The sequence below is a fragment of the Ambystoma mexicanum genome, chromosome 5q (assembly GCF_040938575.1).
Source record: "Ambystoma mexicanum isolate Mex_15411 chromosome 5q, UKY_AmexF1_1, whole genome shotgun sequence".
Lineage (NCBI taxonomy): Eukaryota > Metazoa > Chordata > Amphibia > Caudata > Ambystomatidae > Ambystoma > Ambystoma mexicanum.
The window spans coordinates 995429744-995453842 of NC_090933.1; the positions used below are offsets into that span (position 1 = coordinate 995429744).

A 24099-nucleotide genomic window follows, 5' to 3' on the forward strand; every position below is an offset into this window, starting at 1 on the left:
TACCTTTTTAACATTATGAGAAGTTCAAATATTTTACAGTTGTCACTGTGTTTTGTTGATCTATGTGTCTTAAACTTCTGGATGCCAACACTGTGTTGTCTAGGTCCTCCTCTCCATTTCCTATTCACAGATCGGGCACTTCCTGCCAAACCAGTTTTGCTGATTCAACACTAGAAATCATTAGACCCATCTTTAGTCAATCCCTTCAGTTTCCTTGTTAATGGGGGCCCCATTCGCATACTCCTTTCCCCGCCGCGGCTTTCTGCACATAATCTTTGAAATGGGCATTTTCACCCAACCTCAGACCCCTCCCTTCATCTACCCAATGTTCCCTATACACGCCTCTACCCAAACACAGAGGCCCTATATTAGGGCTGGGCCTTAGCAGCGGCAGCACCCCAGGCAGCAAAACAAAAATGTGCCCCCCACAAAAATGTTTCAATAGCCGCTGATGTGAAAGCATCAGTGCCCTATTGTTATTAAATGCACCATCGCTCCTGAGAGCGGGGCGCATTTTATTTCAATAGGGTGCCTGCCGCACCTTCTCCCACCACGCCAGCTCGGGGGAGACCTTGAAAGACCCCCCCGAGCAAGTGTGGCAGGGGCTAATGGAAACCAGGACAGTCGCCCGGCCTGCCCTGCCCTAAGGCAGTCCCTGCCCTATATGCAACATCACATACAGTCCCGTGTGCTGTTCTCATCTCCACCAACACCTCCTTTATTCAAAAGCAAAACTTAGCACAGACACAATACCATTTGGGCTACACAGTTTTTGGGGTGTAACTATCGATTCCCGGTGTTTCAGCGATTTGGAAGATCAGGTAAGGGATGATGTAAATCCTGCTTAGTACAACGTTCCTGCACTTTGGCTGTTTCACACAATGAATCTCTTATTAACCGTAGAAATAAATGCACACATTTTGCAAATTATAGCAACATAGAACATAGTAGCAAGGTGTAGATGCTATACTTAATGACCATTTAAAGAAGTGTCATTTAAAAGTCGACAGTCACTTACCTCGCACATTTCTGAATCTCACAATTTTTTGCTAAACCTAGCATAGCATAAATGAACCCCCATACTCTGTGCTAAAAAAGTTACATATGTTATTGTCTGCATAAACGCATACATTGGTAGCATTCTGTACAGTTTTTCATATGACCGCTATTTTGCAATTTTCCCAATTTCAGACCAACATCATTTTACAAACATCAATAAATATTTAAAACATGTTATTGCTAATGTGATGTAGAAGAAAAATGTTAAAACATTTGAAACCCGTTTCTTTTCTCCCACAGGTTAGGTTGTGTGACCAGTGCAGTTTTATGGCTGACTTCACATGGTTTCACTACAGGTAGCATGTTATTACAGTTTAAATTATTGATTGTGTTTGGATGATCATTTTTCATAATGTGGTCTATATATGTTTTTAAAATATGTTTTAACACAAAGCATTCATTGCAGCACCCTGTTCATATTAGTCCTTTTTATTTTTTTCACTATAGGCTCCATTTTGTGATCGGCATACAGATGGAATTAGTGTTTCCAACTGTTGTTGAATTTCATTATGTAGTCACAAATTACATATATATTTCTCATTGAGCTCTATATTCTTTTGTATAACAGTAGTTTAATAATGTGATACAGTTTAAGTATAAACTTTATACATATTTCATGTATACATAAAAGAGAAAAAAAAAGAAGAAAGGAAAAAGAAAACGATAAAATTAGAAAAGAAGCTTTTATATCCTTATATATTCTTTTGTGCACTCATTAAACTACTTTGCTTTTCAGGTACAGTTTCGCCAGCAGCAGACCTGTGCCCGCCTTTATTTCTCGCTCTTTGAATTAATATTTTTAGAGGGTTTTTTTTCACTGCTACAAATATTGGCCTAGCATGAAAAAGGGTTTATTGCCGGGATTTAAAAAAAAAAATTGGGAAAAGGGATAAAAAAATAAAATAAAACTTGAGACTTATTTCTGGGGTCTCCCCCCGTTTTGCATGTGCTTTGTTTTTGGTGAGGTATCCATTCTATAAGTAATGCAATATTTCTACTCAATTAGAGACTACAGAAAAGAGAATGTAATGGCTGGATTGCGCTGTTTTCTTACTTTTTCACCTTTAGGTTTTTGTTTTTAGTGGGTCTCATAATCTTTCCATACATTTAGCATTTTAAAGCATAATGGATCCCGTTGATTTTCGTGTTGCCACTATTTCCGGCCTTCAGCAACAAACCGTGTACATTTCATTTTACAGTGATAAATTAAAAGCAATCATGTTGCAGTACTTAAAACCCTTTCTTGGTATATAGCTTGCGCCTTTTAAGCATTCCGGTTTCTCTTTGATATGTTTATTTGCTTTCTTTGCACTGTTCCACCCAATAGTGCCTGTGTACATTGCAATTCTCTATGGTGGTGTTACTAAGCCCTATTGTTTTTCTATGTAATTTTACCAACCTTCCACTATATCATTTGACTTTGCCTCAACACGCAGAATGTGAACACACTTCCAAAATTGTGGACCGTTGCATTGATGTTCATTAATCAGGTCATATTCTAGTTGAGTCTACGTTTAACTTCCGATCTAAAATAGATGTCTGTTTTTAGTTTTTAAAGTCTTTCAACGTTTATTGTGAAAGGATTCCTTTTTTACTTACCCCAAGTCTTCCTCTTGTGTCCTCTCATCCTGCCTCCTGAGAGCACTCTGACAGAATGATGCTAACTTACATTCCATTGGGACTTACGACCCGTTGACCTTTTCCACATGATAATGTACACAAACATACTCTTGTTTTGTATTAACCCTTATAGACGGAGAGGAGTCATTATCGTAGTTAATGAGTGATTGCCAGAGCGAAGCTTATAACGCTATTAGCACATGCAGAGGTTATGTTAGGCATTAAATATTGTACTATGCCGGATCAGCACTGTAGTAGTTTTCAAGTGCTGTTCCTTCTCCATGGTGTATTGCGCCCCCACCTGGTGAAATGAAACCTTAGTCTTTTGGGATAGACAGCAAGAGTGAAGAGAAAAGAAAAGTGGGGAAGGAAGTTGCAGACACAGGGAGTCAGGTAGGGCGAAATGCTTTACATAAGTGTGGATGCCTGTTAATTCACTATATATGGATTACATTCTAGAGCGACACAGACAAGTATGTGTTAGGTTAATATACGCATTGGGATTCAAAGACAATTTAAAGATGTATTGGTTAGAGATCAAGTAGTGCTGGTGTGTGAGGGGCTGTTGAGCATGCTGTGGCAATCCTGCCAGGTATGCAGGCTTAACATATCTGCAGTGTCCTTTTATGGCAGGGATCCATTTAGCTCCTAGGTAGGGCCTCAAAGAGCCTGTTTAGTTTGTCCCTGACTGCTACCCCAGGAGCTATTTTGGGCTTCCTAAGCCAACTGGTACCATACAAATACACATATCTGAAATCAACTATGCAATAGTAAACCTCTTGAAGACATGTAAAGCATCAATGGTCATATGTACTGAACACAAAGTTGTAGTGGCGTCTCATTTGGAAATTAGACTTGTAACATACTACCTCATTCTGAAGGAGCAGTAGAGAGAAAGAATGAGCAAGGTTGCATCAGAAAGAAAAAGCGGTGGCAGCACAGATAAACACAACGAGGAAGGAACAGAGATCCATGCAGTAACAGATGTAGTGGCATAGCTATGAAGTGTGGGGTGAAAATATACACCGGGAGGCCACAAATACAGAGGCCAGCACAGTAAGGAGGTCCAACATAAGGCCTCTGGAACCTAAATTATAAAGGAAAGAAAGTGGGCCTAAATCTGAAAATGCTAAAATGTGGCCAATGCCTTTCAGGAAGGAAAGAAAGACATGTGGCATTGATGCTTTGATTCAACCCATGGAAAGCTGCACTTACGCATCAGGAAACTGCAATACACAGTATCTTCAATGGGATACCAGAATTATGCTCCAAGCAGCTAAAGTGAAACAGAGCATTTCATGTGTATTAAATAAAAGAATGTCATTTTTGTTTTTCCCTCCAATGAGACAGTATGCTAAGCGAAATGCCCACTGGACTTTCAAGATTGGGCATGGTGTTCTTATATACATGTACAATCCAGAAGTAATCTGCATGTATCATGAAATTGTGTGCCTTATAAAATGCAATTTAAAAGCAATTGCTTGTGACCTCCCTCTGCTGCCCTGGAGATTTAGGCCTGATTGTCCTCCTCAATCAGACCCTTTCCTAAAAAATACAAGAAAGAATATATTTCTTAGATTGAAAATGTGGGGAAGACCAGATAGGCCCATCTCTGTTCTTGCAGCAGGATTGACCTTGAGGTCATGAAGCCCATAAAGCGTCCATTAGGAGCTATTATCAGGACATCACATGCCTTGAAGGGGTAAGCTAACATAAACACAGGCCCAGCTCTGCAAGACCAGGCCTACTAAGAGAAATTAAACTTAAAAAAGGTGGGGGCAAGAGGGAGAGAGACCTGTGAAATTGCTGTTTGCTTAAATGGGAGAAATACATTTTATTGCATAACATGGGCAGCGTACAAGTTACAACGTTCATTGCGGGCTTTTATTAAAGTTGACCGTCACCCCCTTCTGACCATGCTAAAACAATTTTGGTGGGATAAACACAACTAACGTTATTAATGAAAATGTGATTTGGGCCTTTCTTTAATTCCAAGAGATGCGAAAGTTGGTAAAAGCATGCCAGTAATAATTAATATGACGACTGTAAAATGGCATATTCTTCACTGATTTGGTTCCTGAGTAAATGACAAAAAACTGTATGTCTGCACAGGGAGGGCGGGCAGAGTTCAGACTAGTCTTATCTGATTCACCTTGTAAGGTGAAAAGTTGGCTTTGGACTAACAAAAATTAACCTGCTGAACTCAATCCTATCACGGCGTTCCTTGATTCTGTTCTGACACCAGATTATTTGATTATCTGTTTGATCTGAGTATCTGACACCTGACCAATGAGCGAGATTCACATGCTGTATCTCATGTATACTTGTATATTTGTATTGTATATATGTTAATGTATCCTCTGTATGTATGTAACCTAAGCCTAAGTATTCTTGCAACTGCTGCGCCCGGCTACCCCTGGGTTTGGAGCGCATTATCAAATAATAAACTTAAACTTAAACTTAAAATATAGTTCTCAAAAATATATTCATACCTGTAAAGATTTAAATATTCAGGGTACTTGCCATGTTGAGATATTTTGAGTTCACAAACATGACCAAGCCCATCTGTCAAAGTTGGATGATGAAGCTTTCTCCTCCCATAGCTGTTCCAAATCACTCCCCCATCCTCTTGTCCTATCAGCACACAGGTGGGTAGTGATCATTAACCAATCCCTTTCGCAGGAATCATGACAAGTTAGTGATGTAATTTTCCCTATAAATAAGCCAGTTTGCATCAGAGCTGGACTTCTTCCAATAATTCCGAGAGGTGAACTGCTGCTGAAAACTGGAGAATAACATCCGAGCAGAGAGGCCTAATTTTGCATTGGAGACAGGAACCAGGAGACATAGAAGCTGATTGGGACCCCTTGCAAGACTCAGAGGAGATTCTTGACTGACCCCCTCGCTGTCCCAGTGGTACTCTGATGTTCCCTGATGCCAGGTCCAGACCTTGCCTGTAAGGAGAACTACCCAAAGCCAGAGATTGTGTAGGCCCTATATTCTTCCAGCATTGTTTTAGTTATTTCCCTATTGAAAATATCCTGTTTGTTTGTGTAGATCCCTAGCGTATTATCAAAATAAATCAATTAATTCCCCTATAGAAATCACGGGGGCGGGGGCGTTTGTTAGCATTAAAAACTAACAAACTCTTCTGTGTGTTGTGAGCCGGTATAGTCATAAATATTTGCCAGAAGAATTAACCCCAAAGTCCTGCTCCACATGTGTGCGCAGGGTGTCAAAACGAAATTCCGCCTTGATCACCTTCATTTTAAATCAGAAGCGGGAAGCCTAGTAGTGCCTGTGCATATGCAAGGTGCAAAACGAAATTGCCCCGTGTACCCATTTTGCTCTGCAAAACGAATTTCCCCTTGCTGTTCATTCTTTATCACATTGCATCTGTTATTCCAAACCAAACCCGATTTTCCTATTCCGTCTGATTAAAAACCCAAAGCCCTCGGTGTTATTGTTAGGTGTAGCAAAACACATTTTTCCCCATTGCATTTCTGTCTTCCATGACATATCCCAAAAAATGATTTTTCCATTGTGTGCTGACTAAAACCCCAAAGCCCTGCCTGTTCTTTTTAGGTGTGGCAAAACGAATCTCCATTGCTTTTCTTTCTTTCACATTGTTTCTGTGAGTAAGATCCCAAATACGATTTTCCTATTGTGTTCCCGCTCCCTGCCACTGGCCTTACATTCAGATGAGCCAGGTCAAATTGATGTTTCGAGGGTGAGGGTTGCTGGGAGAAAAGCACAACCCTGTTTGAAATCACAGTGTTGAATTGTTCTTTTCTTGTATTTGTGGGTGATTTCAAAGGAATTCATTGTGACAGCATAGCTCTATGTTGGTGCCTTTATGGAAGTCATTTTGTTCTTTTGTTGCCACAACCTTGGTGGTTGATGTTATCTATTTGTGATATTTGGCTAAATACATTAATAAATATATTCTTAATACACACAGGCCTGGTTCCTAGTCCATTGTGGCATCGGGTGTTTGTTGGGATTGTGTGGGATACCGGTTGGAGACCTTACCAAAAATAATCTGAAATAAATCAAAGCGCTTTATTGTGTGCCACATTCATTGTGGGGGAAGGAGCTCCCTGACTTGGGTGTGACCGTGTAATAAACCGCGACAGAAGTAGCAGCTAAAATGGGTAAAGACTAAGAGGTAGCAGCAAGAATAACAAATTCTCAGAAAAGGCATGTAAAAGAAACAAAAGGGTAAGCAATTTTGAGGGATCATAAAAACAGAAGTAAAGTAATGAAACTTGGCAAGAGACCGAGGATGGAACAGGCATAAACAGAAACAGAGTACAAGACAGAGCAACACTGCAATAGAAGAACAAGTTACTTACCAACTGGTAACGTTCTTTCGACTGGATATTCCTCATCTTTGATATTCGTATCTTCAGATTTAGTGCTTCGGAAAAATGTTTCCACACCAGAGGGCGCTGTGCTCGATGTCATGGTGCGATGTCCTTCGAGGGCCGCAGTAGAGCGTCGACGTAATCACCAATACAAATAGCTCGAGCCGCGCCTGTTGGCTTCAGTTCTGTTTTTCGTTCCCACCAATCGAGGGTTTGATCAGGCGTACCCCAAGACTGCAAGCTCTCAGAAAGCGCGGAGTGTAAATCACATAAATTGTACGGCAGGGTAGGCTGGGAGGGGCGATGAGGATTACGTGGGAGGAACATCCAGTCGAAAGAACGTTACCAGTTGGTAAGTAACTTGTTCTTTGAATGGATTGTGTCCTCCCACGTATTCATAATCTTTGATAGACTTCCAAAGCAGTGACAATTCCAAGGAGGGAGTACTATTTAGATTTATGAATGGAATGAAGGACTGCCTTAGCAAAAAGACCTTTTTTAGAAGAAGAGGAGTCTAAGCAATAATGCTTAACAAATGCATGAATTGACGCCCAATCGACGCCCAAGTTGCTGCTGAGCAGAAGTGAATTATAGGGAAACGCCTTTGAAGAGCAGTGAAAGTTGCTATGCCCTTCGTGGAATGAGCTCGAAGCCCTTCCGGCGGGTCCTTTCCAGCAAGCCTATAGCACTCTCCAATAGCCAGTGTAATCCACCGGGATATGGTTTGTTTAGTTACTGCTAGTCCCAATTTAGGACCGGTATATCCCACAAAAAGCTGATCATCATGGTGAAGTTTTGCCATTCTTGCAATATAAAAACTCAGAGTCCTTCCTGGGTCCAGCCTATGCAGCCTCTCTTCCCCTTTGCTCAAATGAGGAGGAGGGTAGAAAGTTGGGAGTGCTATCTTTTATGACAGATGAAAGTCAGAGACTACCTTCGGCAGAAATTATGGTTTAATCGTTATTGCTAGGCCCTGAAGACCCTTCGCATATGGAAACAAGGCACAATCACCATACACTAGTGATACGACAGACACAAGGTTCAATTTCCAAGTACTAGGGTTTATTGCAAAGCAAATATATTCTCAGTCAGACGACTGGGTCTAACGTCTCGCAACGTGTGTCACCCAGACCTCGTGAGATTCAAGAGAGCGCATACTCTACAACAGTAACATATATATAAACATGCAATTATACAATCTTTTTGTGACACATCAAAACTGCCCATAATGTATCTTCCTCGAGCTAGGGTTCGGTAATTGACAAATATGACACATTATGACACGTTTCTTACTTAATCTATTATACTCGTTTAGCAACAGTTGCAATTTGCAGCTTGCAGACATAGTTCTTTGTTATGAAGAACATAAGGCACTTGTTCGGCAAGGATACTGTGTTTGTGGGAGAGACACATTCCAAAGCGTGTTATCTACTGGTTTCTATTTGTGAACTAGGGGTCAGTCTGCTCTAAGAAGAGCCCCAAAGGGAGGCTGCTATAAAAGTATAATTCATGTTAAAGGCTTGTTTATTCAGTTTTAGCGAGACCAGCCGGCACCTGGGCCGCTGATTAAATGCCTCTCTGCTCGCCTTCAAGGATTTATGAGGGAGGAAAACAATGTATTTCTGTACTGTTTGGCATTTCTGTCTGGGCAGATCTCTCAACATGCAGACTGTGGCCTCGCTCCGTGCATGAGTTTTCAGAATGAAATACATTTTGCAAAGCGTTTAACAGAAAGAAAGAGAAAGCAAATGGCGGATGTTACACAAAATGGACGCCCTCTTTTTATATTGACGAATCCTTGTTGGCGATGTAGGGCATATGATGCGATTGGTTTTCGGCCAACATAATATACCTTCTATACTTGGTTAGGGTTGTTTCTAGACTTACGTTATGAAACGTTGTATGAGGAGGCTTGCATGAAAGAGCCTGCAACTCACCTACCCTGCAGACTGATGTAAATGCCACAAGAAGAGCAGTTTTCACAGCTAAGAGCCTTAACGGCAGGAATGTAAAGGCTCAAAGGGTATACAAGTTAGAAACTTTAACACAAGGTTTAAATCCCAAGCAGGGACATGAAATGGGAATGGAGGGTACACATTAGTGAGTCCCTTCAGAAATGGAACAATTAAAGGTATTTTGAAATATGAGACCTCTTCAGAGGAGGGCTTAAAAATGGAAAGCGCCGCCAGGTATCATTTTATGGTTCCAATCTGGAGACACAGATTAGCCAGATTCAACAGAAAAGAAAGCACCATATGAGTGCCACATTGAAAAGGATCCACATTCTTATACTTGTACCAATTACTGAATTTATTCCAACACCACTGGTTGTCATGATGCCTACCCCCAGGCATCCGGACCAAGCCCATCAGCCCCGGGAGCAGGCATCTAGACATTTAGTAAAACCTCAGCAGCCCCGGCTAGGGGCTATCTGGGTTCAGTCCTGGCGCCTTAGGCGCCAGGCTCATAGTCATTACTTACCTCAGGAAGACCATGCTGCAAATGATTCTAATCCAACATGAAGCCTGAAAGGGACTATTTTTCTACAGGGACTATTTTTTACTCGGGTGTGGTTCTAGGGACTTCTTACCTGGGACTACTTTTGAGGCTATTTAAACCATGCCCGACCAGCAACACACGCTTCGCGTTATTCTGCATCCAGCAGCGTAACACTCACCGTGCCTGCAGCCTGCATCCAGTCTTCTGCCACGCCCGCCTCGAATCCAGGGCTCCTAAAACAAAGAGGAAAGAAAGGGACACGGTTAGAAAACGAACTTATTTCTATTCCACACATGATTCTGGATCCATCTTGTCTCCGGACCTGTAAAGAACATCATTTCTGAACGCGCCGCACCTCCAGCTGCAGCGCCGCGCCATACTCACCAGTCTTCACAGCATCCTTCGGGTCGGCGCTGCCTCCATCATTTCTTCACCGAACTTCGGCACCTAGGAGACAAAAGAAAACCACAAGGTGAGCCGAGGGAACCAACAAATATAATTCTTACCACCATAGACTTACCTGATTTACCACCTGAGGCATCCTTTTGTGACTCTCCATATTTTCACGTGCCGCATCTGTAAAGAGAGACAAAACAACACGTTTTCCTCGTGCAACATTTACCGGACAGCGCCGGGTAATACAGACTCTTACCTGAGCGCCACCAGCTGCCACAAGAGCATATTTTCACGAGCCAGCTGCAAGACAAGAAAGGAAGGGGGGAAATAAGAGTGAATATCGGACATATTGAACTCTATGAACTTAATACTTACTGGTCCTCACCAGAAAGCTCAGAGTCATTACTCTCCGGGAACTCTCCCGAGCCTTCAAACCAGTGAAGTAACTGGAATCGACGCGCCCCTGTAAATCCACGCAGGATGGAGAGCTCATCATTCAAGAATATAAGGTGAGATTGCTGTGTGGGCATTTCGGAGGTGATTAGTTGGGGAGGACTGTGGGGGTGCCATCAGTTGAATCCACAAGTGGCTAAATCCATCTCTCCACTTGCAGGAGAATATTTCTACGGGTTAAGCAGACAAGATTAGGAGGGCAGATCCAGTCAGTCATCGCTGCACTATGCATCACGTGGGTGGAGACCGCAGCGTTCTGGGTCCGACCGACGCCCCTGTGGGAGCCAGGTGAGCGTAACAGAACGTGAAGCCTATCTACAAATCCCCACCTGGGCGTTATGGAAACCTCAGAAACCGACCAACTAGCCCTATTGTTAGAGGAACTTAGGGCAGAAGTGCACTCCGCCCGCCAAGAGATTAATGCCCTCAGGAGAGAACTGATTGTGTCAAAGGAGTGCACTGATGATCTTGCTAGACAATTACTGCAAAAACAAGCTGGGCAAACACCATTACCTGGACTCGGGGGGAATCCAACTCCTGTTTCATCGAGCAATCCTGTGCAAGTGGTTCTACCAGGGAGCATTCCTTTAGCTCCACTCGAACGTTTTGCTGGGAACCCAAAAAAGTTCGCTGTGTTTATGAACCAATGCTGCTTGCACTTTTTATGCAGACCTGGAGCTTTTCCGAACGACCAAACCAAAGTAGCCTTTGTACTATCATATCTTAGTGGCAGCGCAGCGGATTGGTCAATTCCATTAGTTAACCAGGATGACCCTCTTCTTCGGGATTTTCAAGGTTTTCAATTGAGCATGGAAAGACTATTTGCCAGACATTCACAGGGACAGGCCCTGGATAATGAACTTTTATCATTACGACAAGGTAACCAGGATCTACTAACCTATATCGCCACTTTCAATAGGTTAGTGGTGGAAACCGGATGGCCAGAGGTAAAACGAATTACATTATTTCATCGTGGACTTCGGGGTGAACTCAAAGACGTTTTGGCCCAAGTTGTGAACCCACCTCAGGATTGTGCAGAATATATAGACTTAGTGGTCCAGTTAGACCACCGACTTCAGAATAGAAAGGCTGATCGAGCTAAGTTCGAGAATCGGGTATTGGTTAAACCCAATGTTACCCTCAAAGGAACAGATGTATCAGAACCGATGCAGATCGGGGGGGTCAAGGGACCCTTAACTCAAAAGGAAAGAGAAAGAAGACAGCAGATGCAATTGTGTCTGTACTGTGGGGCCTCAGGACATTTTCTACGGGATTGCCCTATAAAAACCATCTAAAAAAGTAGTCGGAGTTGCTGATAAAAAGATCCAAGGCAGCCATCACGTATGCACGCAGTGAGGGCATACATTGATAGCGGGGCCATAGGAAACTATGTGGACCACGAGTTGGCTTCTAGGATGAATCTATCTCTCTGCAAAAAGACCACTTCGGATGTCATCACCACAGTCGATGGAACTGAAATTGCCTCTGGGCCTGTAACTCATTCCACCGTAGAGATGACTCTATTGGGTCAGGATGGGCATTGAGTGTTACAAACACAGATTTTAGAACGCTAGCAGAACACCAAAAAGGATACTCAGGTGTACAAAAAAGGATACAAGTTGAGTGCCCGGAGGGCTTCTCACAATTGCCTATTCTGGGTGACTTCTAAGGAGATGAGTTTGATGATTGAAAACCTTCCAACCAATGCCACTCTCAGACTATTGATTAAAAAAACAGCCTGAGAGAGTAATTAGTGGAAAGGGCCAGATATGGGACGGATACCACCAGTCTGCTGGAAAAAGGATAAGGAGTTTTAGTCACTAGTCACATGATCTAATTACTAAGTATGGGTTAGATTAAGGATACACTAACCTGCAGTTTGTGTGGACTGAAGACTGAGTTCCAGGAATACAAATCCGAAAATAAAAACCAACGAAGGGAAAAAGGGAAGTTAGTAAGGTAACTAACCCGAACGGAACGAGGGCCACACTAGTGACGGGTTGGTGCACACCGGATAGCGTCCATAAAGTTCAGTGCACTATCCTTGTAGAAATGTAGATTGAATTGGATGGAGGTCCGGATGGAAAAGATAATCCTAGAACAGGAAGGTCCAGGATAGGTTGGGACTGGCAGAGCCCTTTAAGGGAGATTTGAGATGGGAAGGAACAGGACTCAGTTCTCACCTATAATCACCCCCCTGTGGGTACAGCATAACTGGATACGGAAAAGGAGGAATTGGAGTATCTGAAATCCAGACGTGGAGAATAGAATAACCAGCTGAAGATAGCGGTATGAACCGCAGGGTGTTGCTGCGAGGAGCCAGAGGACCGCGGCGTCAGTATAGCTGGAGTTCTTGCCGAGACTAGCAACGCGGGTCCGGCTGATAGCAAAGGAAAAGCAGTCTGGAAACTGCTGTGTATAGCAGCGTGGGTCCGGCTGGCAGTAAAGGAAAGAGTAGTTCAGGAAACTGCCGTAAATAGCAGCGCGGGTCCGGCTGGTAGCAAAGGAAAGAGCAGTTTGGAAACTGCTTAGAAGCAAGGTAGAATACCGAGCTCCGGAACGAAGATCAAAGATCAACGATCAGAAGCGCCGATTCGCGGGAGGCTTCCGTTTAAATACGAGTCAGCTGATGAGAATGCGTGAGTAGCGCGAGTCAGCTGCTGAGGGCGTGTGAGTAGCGCGATGACATCCAGTCATGTGATACTCGCGCATACCTGTGGAATGCAATTGGTATTGGTAAATGGTATGCGCGGTATGCGTGATATGGAATGTCCGTCCGTTCGCAAAAGGCAGAAGGTAAGGAAGTCTGGCAAGGAATTAGCGGGAATGAAGGCGTTTGCCAGGAAGCTTCCCCCAGAGTCGCCACCGAGTATAAAATGGTCTAGCTGATCTCTGGGCTGTACGTGTAGGGTGCTGAGCACGAGCATGGGAGGACCTGGCAGGCATGACATCGAGAGACTATTGTGTTTGATTTAATCAAAGCCCCGCAGTTCCAAATAATACTGGGGATACCTTGGTTGGAAACACATAATCCTTGTATTGATTGGCGAGAGAAGAGAATAACCTTCCCGGATTGTGCACATACTTGTTACCCAAAAAAAAACCTTGAACCAAGGCCTGGCCACAGTCGCTACTCCAGTCGTGCAGTTACATCAGGAATATCAAGAGTTCCAGGATGTTTTCCAAAAGGAACAGGCAGACACCCTACCACCTCACACATCATACGATTGTCAAATCGATCTCATACCCGGTGCACAACCTCCATGTAGTAGGATCTACGCCCGTACGGAACCCGAAAACCTTCACCTACGACAATACTTGGACCAATACCTTGCTACTGGCTTCATTCGTCCATTCAAGACCCCTGCATCTTCAGCTTTGTTCTTCGTGTCTAAAAAGGAAGGTGACCTCAGAACATGCTTAGACTACCGTGCATTAAATCAGATCACGGTTAAGAACCGATACCCATTGCCTCTGATCCCCGAATTACTAGACCAAGTAAAGGACGCTTGCATCTACACTAAATTAGATCTCCGAGGGGCATATCATCTGGTACGTGTAAAGAAAGGCGACGAATGGAAGACTGCTTTTCGCACTAAGTACGGGTTATTCGAATACCAGGTGATGCCCTTCGGGTTGTGCAATGCACCAGCAGCCTTCCAGTATTTTATGAACGATGTCCTTTGTGAACTCATTGACGTTCTGTGTTGTTGTATACATAGACGATATTCTAGTGTACTCCTCTTCAGAATCAGACCATGTGAAGCACGTTTGTGCAGTCCTTGAGAAACTACGCCAGCATAAGTTATATGCAAAATTGGAAAAATGCGTTTTTCATGCTACGGAAGTTGAATTCCTTGGATTTATCCTGACTCCAAAAGGAGTCCGAATGGACTCTCGAAAGGTGGACGCAATCCTCAAGTGGCCATCACCCAGTTCAGTTAAAGGGGTACAAAGCATGCTCGGAATTGCTAATTTCTAACGCAGATTCATTCCGGATTTCTCACATGTTGCACACCCTATCACAGCACTTTTGCGAAAAAACAAACTCTTCTTGTGGACCGAAGAAGCTGAAAAGGCCTTCCAAGAGCTGAAAGCGAAATTCACGTCTGCACCTGTCTTAAAGCATCCACGCCCCGAACTTCCATACATAGTTGAAACTGATGCATCCAGTTTATCCATGGGAGCTGTCCTGTCCCAGAAGGATCCTGAAACCGGTCAACTTCACCCAGTAGCATTTTGGTCCAGAAAGTTCTTGGCACCCGAGTTAAACTATGCGGTTACCGATAAAGAATTATTAGCTATCAAATCCGCCTTCAAGGCTTGGTGGCATTATCTTCTCTGTGCCAGGCATACCATTACGGTAATCACCGATCACCGGAACTTGCAGTATTTAAAAACAGCCAAGGCCCAATCGTCGCGTCAACTTCGATGGGCATTGTTCTTTGCCGAGTTCGATTTCGTGATCACTTATCGACCAGGTTGTAAAAATGGCAAGGCAGATGCTTTATCCCTAATAGGGATGGGAGAAGCATATGCGAACCCGGAGCCGGTGCCAATCATTTCAGAACAAAGAATTCTTGGCATAACCACTCTACAGACACTAGAGGATATTCAAGTAAAGATCCAACAACTCTTTGATCCAACAGCCCTGCAGGTCTGGGTGAAGAAAGGCCCGGACTACTCAGTCATCAATGACCTACCTTATTATCAAGGGCGACTATTTCTACCACACAAGGAACTACAAGAACTAGTCATCTCCAATTATCATGACACCCTGATGGAAGGACACCCAGGTATCGCAAAAACTGAAGCTAAAATTAAGAGACAATTCTGGTGGCCCACCTGGCAAAAAGACGTAAAGTCATTTGTAATGTCTTGTGGCATTTGCGCCCAAAACAAATTCAGAAGAAAAAACCAGCTAGCCTCTTACAACCTTTGGATATTCCACCTACACATTGGCACACCTTATCGTTAGATTTTATTACAGATCTACCTCCATGTCATGGATTTAACACCATTCTAGTTATTGTGGATCTTTTTCCAAGATGGCCCACTTTATTCCTCTAAAGGGTTTACCTTCTGCTTCAATTCTGGCCAAGGAGTTCCTCGAAAACATTGTTCGAATACACAGATTTCCTTCCGTATTGGTCTCTGACCGAGGTAGTCAATTCATTTCACATTTTTGGAAGAAATGTTGTCAACTGGCGCAAATTGACGTGAGGTTATCAACCAGTCACCATCCCCAGACCGATGGTCAGATGGAGAGGACCAACCAGACCCTTGAACGGTACCTTATTTGCATGCTACACCAGACCAAAAGTAATTGGAAAGATATTTTATGGATTTCCGAGTATGCATACAATAACTCTGTACATTCAGGAACCGGACAAAGCCCCTTTTACACCATATATGGACATCACCCTCGAACCTCAGAACTAGGTTCGCCTCAGCATTTAGAAATGCCAGCAGTTAGTCATTTGCATTCTACTATTACACAAGCCTTTAAAGAGGCAACAGAAAATTTGAAACAAGCAAAAGAGAAATATAAGAAAAATGCTGATCAACATAGAAGTGAAACTCCACAATACCAGATTGGGGATCAAGTTTGGCTGGCTACAAAACACATACCTCTGAAGGGAACTCAGACTTTTAACCCTAGATATTTGGGACCTTACACTATTAAGGCCATTATCAACCCGGTAGCCGTCAAATTGGAATTACCCTCTAATATACGCATTCATCCTGTCTTTCATGTTTCACTTTTAAAACCAGGAACAAGATTAACCAAAACACCCGACCCCATCTTGATAGATGAAGAACCTGAATTCGAGGTAAAAAATATCCTGGACTCCAAGATGGTTAAATCAAAACTTTTTTATTTAATCGATTGGAAGGGCTACGGACCACAAGAAAGGTCATGGGAACCTAGTGACCACGTCCATGCACCTCGGTTGGTGAAAAGATTCCATCGGAACTTCCCAGACAAACCAGGGCCCAGGGGAAGAACAACTTTAGGAGGGGTCTTGGGGGGGAGTGCTGTCATGATGCCTACCCCCAGGCATCCGGACCAAGCCCATCAGCCTCGGGAGCAGGTATCTAGACATTTAGTAAAACTTCAGCAGCCCCGGCTAGGGGCTATCTGGGTTCAGTCCTGGCGCCTTAGGCGCCAGGCTCATAGTAGGAATCAGTCCTGGCGCCTAAGGCGCCAGGCTCATAGTCATTACTTACCTCAGGCAGACCATGCTGCAAATGACTCCAATCCAACATGAAGCCTGAAAGGGACTATTTTTCTACAGGGACTATTTTTTACTCGGGTGTGGTTCTAGGGACTTCTTACCTGGGACTACTTTTGAGGCTATATAAACCACGCCCAACCAGCAACACACGCTTCACGTTATTCTGCATCCAGCAGCGTAACACTCACCGTGCCTGCAGCCTGCATCCAGTCTTCTGCCAGCCCGCCTCGAATCCGGAGCTCCTAAAACAAAGAGGAAAGAAAGGGACAAGGTTAGAAAACAAACGTATTTCTATTCCACACCTGATTCTGGATCCATCTTGTCTCCGGACCTGTAAAGAACATCATTTCTGCACATGCCGCACCTCCAGCTGCAGCGCCGCGCCATACTCACCAGTCTTCACAGCATCCTTCGGGTCGGCGCTGCCTCCATCATTTCTTCGCCGAACTTCGGCACCTAGGAGACAAAAGAAAACCACAAGGTGAGCCGAAGGAACCAACAAATATAATTCTTACCACCATAGACTTACCTGATTTACCACCTGAGGCATGCTTTTGTGACTCTCCATATTTTCACGTGCCGCATCTGTAAAGAGAGACAAAACAACATGTTTTCCTCGTGCAACATTTACCGGACAGCGCCGGGTAATACAGACTCTTACCTGAGTGCCACCAGCTGCCACAAGAGCATCTTTTCACGAGCCAGCTGCAAGACAAGAAAGGAAGGGGGGAAACAAGAGTGAACATCGGACATATTGAACTCTATGAACTTAATACTTACTGGTCCTCACCAGGAACCTCAGAGTCAATACTCTCCGGAACTCTCCCTAGCCTTCAAACCAGTGAAGTAACTGGAATCGACGCGCCCCTGCAAATCCACGCAGGATGGAGAGCTCATCTTTCAAGAATATAAGGTGAGATTGCTGTGAGGGCATTTCGGAGGTGATTAGTTGGGGAGGACTGTGGGGGTGCCATCACTTGAATCCAGAAGTGGCTAAATCCATCTCTCCACTTGCAGGAGAATATTTCTGCGGGTTAAGCAGACAAGATTAGGAGGGCAGATCCAGTCAGTCATCGCTGCACTACGCATCACGTGGGTGGAGACCGCAGCTGTCTGGGTCCGACCGACGCCCATGTGGGAGCCAGGTGAGCGTAACACTGGTACAAGGATTTGGTTGCTGGCCTTCTGGCCGAAAGCAAAATATCCATTACGTCTTCCAGGAGGTCCCAATCCTTATATCTCAGCCTCTCAGAAACCATGCGTGAGTGTCTTGACCTCTGGATGGAGAACCCAACCTTCATCTTGCGAGAGAAGATCCTCTCTTTGTGGAAGACGTATTGGAGGGAAGATGGACATGTCCTCCTGGCCCAATCCGGAGCAATTAGGATCATGGTTTTCATGAACTTTCTCAACCTCCTGATTACGTGAGAAATCACAGGGACTGGAGGAAATGCGTACAGGAGTGGAAATTCCCAGTCCACTACGAACGCGTCTCCTAGAGCTCCTCTTGGGGGAAATTCCCTTGAGCAGTACTGATCGCATTTCCGGTTGACACCGGTCGCGAACAGATCCACTTGAGGGGTTCCCCAAAGGGTGAAGATCACTTGAAGGACTTCCTGAGCTTGTTCCCACTCGTGGGATACTGTGCTCTGCCTGCTCAAGAGTGTCCGCTGCCGTGTTCTGCTCTCCGGCTAGGTGAAATGCCGACAGAGAGATTATTTCTTGTATTGCCCAGACCCAGAGCTGCATTGCATCTCTGCACAGTGGTAGTGACCCTACACCTCCTCTCCTGTTGAGGTAGTACATGGCCACCGTGTTGTCCGTCATTATCAGGACATTCTTTCCCCATACAGAGGGCAGAAAGGCCTTCAGCACTAGTCTGATTGCCCTCAGCTCCAAAAGGTTGATGTGTAGTTTGGACTCCGATGGAGACCAACGACTGCTGATTGTCAGATCGTTGGTGTGAGCTCCCCACCCCCTGAGTGAGGCGTCGCGTCACTTCCGTTATCTCCAGCCATGGTTGCCAAAAACATTCTCCCTTGAGAATGTTGTCCTTGCAAGCCCACCAAAATGGTCTTGGGCAACGTTGCTCGGTACTTGCAGGTGATCCGACATATTCCCTGAAAATTGGGACCACTGAGTCCTGAGAGCCCATTGAAGGGATCTCATTCTCAATTGGGCCTCTGGCACCAGGAAAATGCAGGATGCCACGAGACCGAGCAACCTCAAAATATCAAAGGCCGGAAGATGTTGGCCATTCTGGAATTTTGTTACCATCTGCTGAATGTGTTGAGCTCTCACCTCGGGAGGTGAGGCTTTGCCCAAGGAAGTATCCAAGACTGCTCCGATGAACTGCAGTCTTTGGAATTGTGTCATATGGGACTTCTTGTAATTGAGGGAGAAGCCCAGTCTGTGTAGGGAGTGGCAAGTGATACTGAGATGTTCCTGGGCTTGCTCTGGTGAAAGAGCCCTGATCAACGAGTCGTCCAGGTAGGGGTAGACGTGAATCCCACCTCTCCTGAGACTTGCTGCCACTACCGCCATCAGCTTGGTGAAAACCTTTGCAGTGGAGGTCAGCCCGAATGGCAGAACTCGAAACGGATAGTGGGAACTGTCACCCGCGAACCTCAAGTATTTTCTGTGCTTGAGATGGATTGGCACATTAAAATAGGCATCCTGAAGGTCCAATGATACCAACTAGTCTTGGAGTTGGAGAGACTGAAGGTTCTGATAAAGGGTTACCATATTGAACTTGTCCGCCCTGAGGAATTTATTCAAATTTCTAAAGTCCAAGATGGGTCTCAATCCTCTGTCCTTCTTGGGAATGAGAAAGTAGGGGGAATACCAACCCTTGTTCCTCTCCGCTACAGTTTGCACCTTTCTCTAGTAGGGTTACAATTTCCTGCAACAGGAGCGGGTCCGGAATTTTGACAGAGTTGTATCCCGCTTGATGATCCTGAGGTCTTTTCTGAAAAAGAAGGCAATAACCCTGGACTACTTTTTCCAGTGCCCAAGCATCTGAAGTAATGCCCCGCCATTCGTTCAGATACTGAGAGATTCTTCCTCCCACCAGGGTCTTGTGGGTCAAGGCCTCAGGAGTGGCTAAGAGGCGGCTGCAGCAGCGGCTGAGGGTACAGTTGCCGCTGCTGGGGCTGATCTAGTACCTCTTCCTCGTCCACCACGAGGGAATCTTTTTTGTTCCCTTTGTCCAGTCAGTCCTCTTCCCTTTCCAAATTAGGAATAGAAATGAAAAGGATGACCTCTCCTGGAAGATGAGCCTGAATAGGTTTGTTGCCGAGGTTGGCGTATGGAGTTGCCAAGTGATTTAGCCGCCTCTTTAGAGGTCTGCAGCTTCTCCAGACTCTCATCCGCCTTGCTGCTGAACAACCACAAGCCGTCAAAGGGCATATTGAGAAGTCTACCCTGGACCGTGCTGCCTGCTGCTGGAGAAGCACCTGCCTAGCAGGGGAGAGCACAGATTGGGACACACGCTCCATGCTCTCAGCAATGTTCTCCATTGCTGCCCCCTGCCGTTCAGAATGGGCAGTCATGTCTTGCTCCCACTCGTGACCCCTGCGGGACCCAAGGACTGTGTATCCTCATTGTGTTGGCACCGCCCGCGGCTGCACGACTACATGCCCCCGTCGACGTGATGTCCCAGGCACATTAGTGACTGGTGTGGAGGGTGACCCTGCGTCCCGATCCACCACGGGCGGAGGTACCAAGACTGTCTGACCCCTCAGAGCAGGTGTCGCGGACAGAGGAGTGTCCACATCAGAATCACTCACCCCTGACATATGGACCTGATGCTCATCCATCTCGACATGGTCGTCAGAGTGTTCTTCAGAGCTGGACTCATAGGCAGCCAGAGACAAGATGGACTCTAGCACTTGGGGGTTTTCGTGGCCTACCACCCCACGTCCCCCACTTGTGCCGGGTTGTTGTAGTGAGAACAACCCTGTGCCTGGCATGTCAACGCCATCCTCTGGCTCCATTGCGTCATCATCTGAAAAATAGAGAGAAAAAAGGTCACTACACATGTTAGAAGCACACAACACACACACAAACCGACAACAAACACATCAGGCAGACATGTGACACACAAAATAGAACCTGGCATGCATGCTGGGTCAACTTGTATTTGCTTCTGTGATTAGACCTGTTGAAAGGTGGCAGTTTGCACTGAAGTGGGTCTATGCAGTGCAGTGAATATGTGTGTTACTCACTACCTACATGTACAAGGACTCCATGGTGTGTGTCAGAAAATGTGAAGGCAGTGCAAGGTGAACTTCAGGCATCATGTGCAATGTGCATTCAATGGGTAGCATATCTACAAGCAAAGCACCCCTCCACCCAAGTGCAAAAGCAGGGATGCCTAGCATGGTCTCAAAAGGCTGAGCATAGACCTGTGTATTGACAGACAGTGTTGACTAGCATCAACAGCTTCATGTGAGTCAAGTGACAACACTGCAAATGATGATGGGAGAGTAAGCAGGACACATGATGAAAACTCTGGAGTCCACCCACGTGTGAAGAAGACACTACACCAGTTGGACAGAGTCATTGGCCTTTAAACAGGCTGAGGCCTTTGACCCTCGCAGATTGTCAGACCCTAAACATGTGTCCAACGCAGTACTGAGCCACAGTTGACATGGGAAGGCAGATGAAATGCCATGCAATTTAGGTCATCCTGGACTTGTATTACGGTCATCATCCAGTCATGGACACATATGGGCATGCGTGGAATGCACATGGAGCATGAATGGGCACTCATGTCCCTGTGGGGCATCTGACCTCTGCACAGTCCAAGTGAGACACCCTGCATCAAGTACTAAGGATGTACCACAATGGCTATGTCTGGCAGATTGGCCGCTGGATGTTAGCATGTACACAGGAGGCATGAGCAGGGAAGTACCCAACGGCAATATTGTAGCAGACCAGTGCTAAGGTGGAATTGGGGTGCAGAGCAGGGGGTTGAGGGGCAAGGGAGCATGCCTACATTGGGTACCCCCTTGCAGGCAGAGTACACATGCACGTCAGTCATGCTATGCATAGTTCCTGGGCTGAGAGGAAGCTCACCCCACGCTACATGCAGAAGTGCCAGTGAGCTGGAACATGGACCGGAGGGGCAAACTGGTAACCAGCTTGTGAGTAGGGTGCAAAAGTGGTGATGTGGACAGTCCCCGTCTGCTCCACATGTCCACCATCCAGCAAAGTAGACATGCATCAGGGAAGCATTGCATTACCCACACATCATAACCATGTACACGTGACATGTAGTGGCAGTCATGCACATCACATCACACAAGTAAAACTCACATGTCCTCGACAAACACGCATCAACACTCACTGGACTGTGCATCAAAGTCCGGCATCTGTCCCACTCCTTCGACCGATTCTGATGGTATGAACTCCGCAACGAGTGACTCATGCGGAGTGAGGTCTTCCTCCTCCGGTGCAGGCACACCGCCAGTCACCAGAGTCAAGTTGTAATTTGAGGCACGCTTAGCCTTAGCGCTGCGTTTGAGGTCATTCCAATGCTTCTTGCACTCTTGCGCCGTGCGCACCTCATAGCCGAATGCACTCACATGTTCTGCAACTTGCTTCCAGTGGGTCTCATGGTGGGCAGCCGTAGTCTGACAAGTAGCACCCACTAGCATGTCACGGCTGTGGTCCCGCACGTAGTCCACAAGATAGTCCAGTTCCTGGTTGCAGAAAGGCTTCTTCCTCGACGTGCAGGAGGTCGTGGCTGTGTGTGGGGTCCCAGCCTGTGCTGCAGGTGCAACCTTACTCCTCTTGGATTGTGGCGCAGACCCTGGCTAGCTGATGCCACCCTGATCAGCATGGCCAGTGGGACCGGTGGATTGAGCCAAGGGAGTGGCAAGTGGCGGGACGACCAAAGGGCTGACTTGTGTCAGTGGCAGCTGGGTGCCCTCTAATGGACCCTGTGCAGCAACATCCGCAGTGGCAGGGTCATTGACCGCGACATGCCTGGTTGGCAGACTCACAACCGCGGTGTTGTTGGGTGCATCTGCCCCTGCACTTGCCAACACCCGGCTGTTCGGGGCAGCAGATGACATTACTGCCCCAGGGACACGTGTCTTGGTCAGGGCAGCCCTGCGTGCCCCTACAGTTTCCCTCTGGGCCTGTTGGAAATCTTCCAAGGGCTCTTCAATTGCCAACGCAGCCTGCGCTGGCAGACCCTGAGCATGGGTGGTGGTGTCCACAGCTGCACCTGCAGCTACCACTACCCTTGGGCCGTGGCAGTCGATGAAACGGACTGCCGGGTCACACATGCGCCAGTGCCAGATGCAGAAGCTGCATCTCCCAGAACCACAGGGGGTGGTGGCATGACTGCACCGACACATGGCACAACATCGTGCTCAAGTGGTGCACCCCTGCCTCTTCCCCCTCTGCGGCCACCCTGGACACCCTGGAGCCCCCCTACTCCCTGGTCACCCCGGCCACGTCCCTGACCACGCCCGCCACGAGGAGTATGCCCAGCTGAGGTGCCCCTCACCTTTGGTGGCCTCCCAACTATGGCACAGATGGAGTAGTGCCGGCACAGATGGAGTAGTGCCAATGGGAGGTGGGCAATTGGGGTGAAGGGGGTGGGATGCAAGATGTTAACAGCCCCCCTGTACCTGCAAGGCTGTATGTGACCCCGGTGATGTAGTGATGGGTCACGTTACGCTCAAGCACCCCAAAACTGCAGTAAAACCGTGCACGCAACCCTGCAGCCTACGTACGTGGAATCAACCTCCCGCAGTACGCGGTGGAACCCAGTAACACAAAAAACGCCTACGCGTGGGACACGCAGGCTACTATGACCTTGAAAACGGTGCGATACACAGGGGCACCGGCAGTGGGAAAAATAGCGTGCGCGACTCACCGTCGGACTAGCGCGATGCAGAAAAACACGCGTAGCCAATACCCCCCCCAAAAGAAGCGATACGTCCTCGATCGCTGTGAAAATGTAATGGCACGCGAAACAACACGAAGCAGCTACACACGTCAGTCTCCACGAAAGGCACGTACAGTGAACTGCTGGCCCCGCTCACCTTTAACCCATGCTGAGGGAAACGCCCACGCGCATCACGTCACTTACGCGCATAGGCCCTTTCCTCAGATTACACGCATTCACACGCGAACGTGCAGTTTTTACACACGCGCTGAACCACTATGCCCACGTCACGAGGGAAACACGTGCGCGCGTATGCGCTTACGCGCCAAGGGCCTTTGGTCCAATGAAAACGCGTACGTGTGCTGACGTGCTTACACGCTAAAGGCCTTTCCTCCAATTACACGCTGACATGCAATTTTTTCACGTGCCAAATCACTCCGTATCAAGCTGGCCACGCGAAAACACACGGAAGACCACGCTCCTGCCCAGAAGGCCAAATTACTGCCCCCCAGAACCCTGAGCACGCTCCCACCTGCAATCTGCTGCTGCCTGACTGCCTGCT

The 24099-nt window shown here is 46.3% G+C and overlaps 1 long non-coding RNA gene across 2 annotated transcripts in view; it reads left to right on the plus strand.

Annotated features, from left to right (window-relative positions):
• LOC138497834 (uncharacterized) overlaps nt 1–24099 on the plus strand; it is a 172569-nt gene that overhangs the window by 126167 nt on the left and 22303 nt on the right. The window contains exon 3 of one of the 2 annotated variants that reach the window (XR_011278652.1): nt 1300–1355. The exons of the other annotated variant lie outside the window; for it this stretch is intronic. This is a non-coding gene — a long non-coding RNA (uncharacterized lncRNA). The remainder of the gene's footprint in view (nt 1–1299; nt 1356–24099) is intronic. 2 annotated transcript variants of the gene reach the window in all.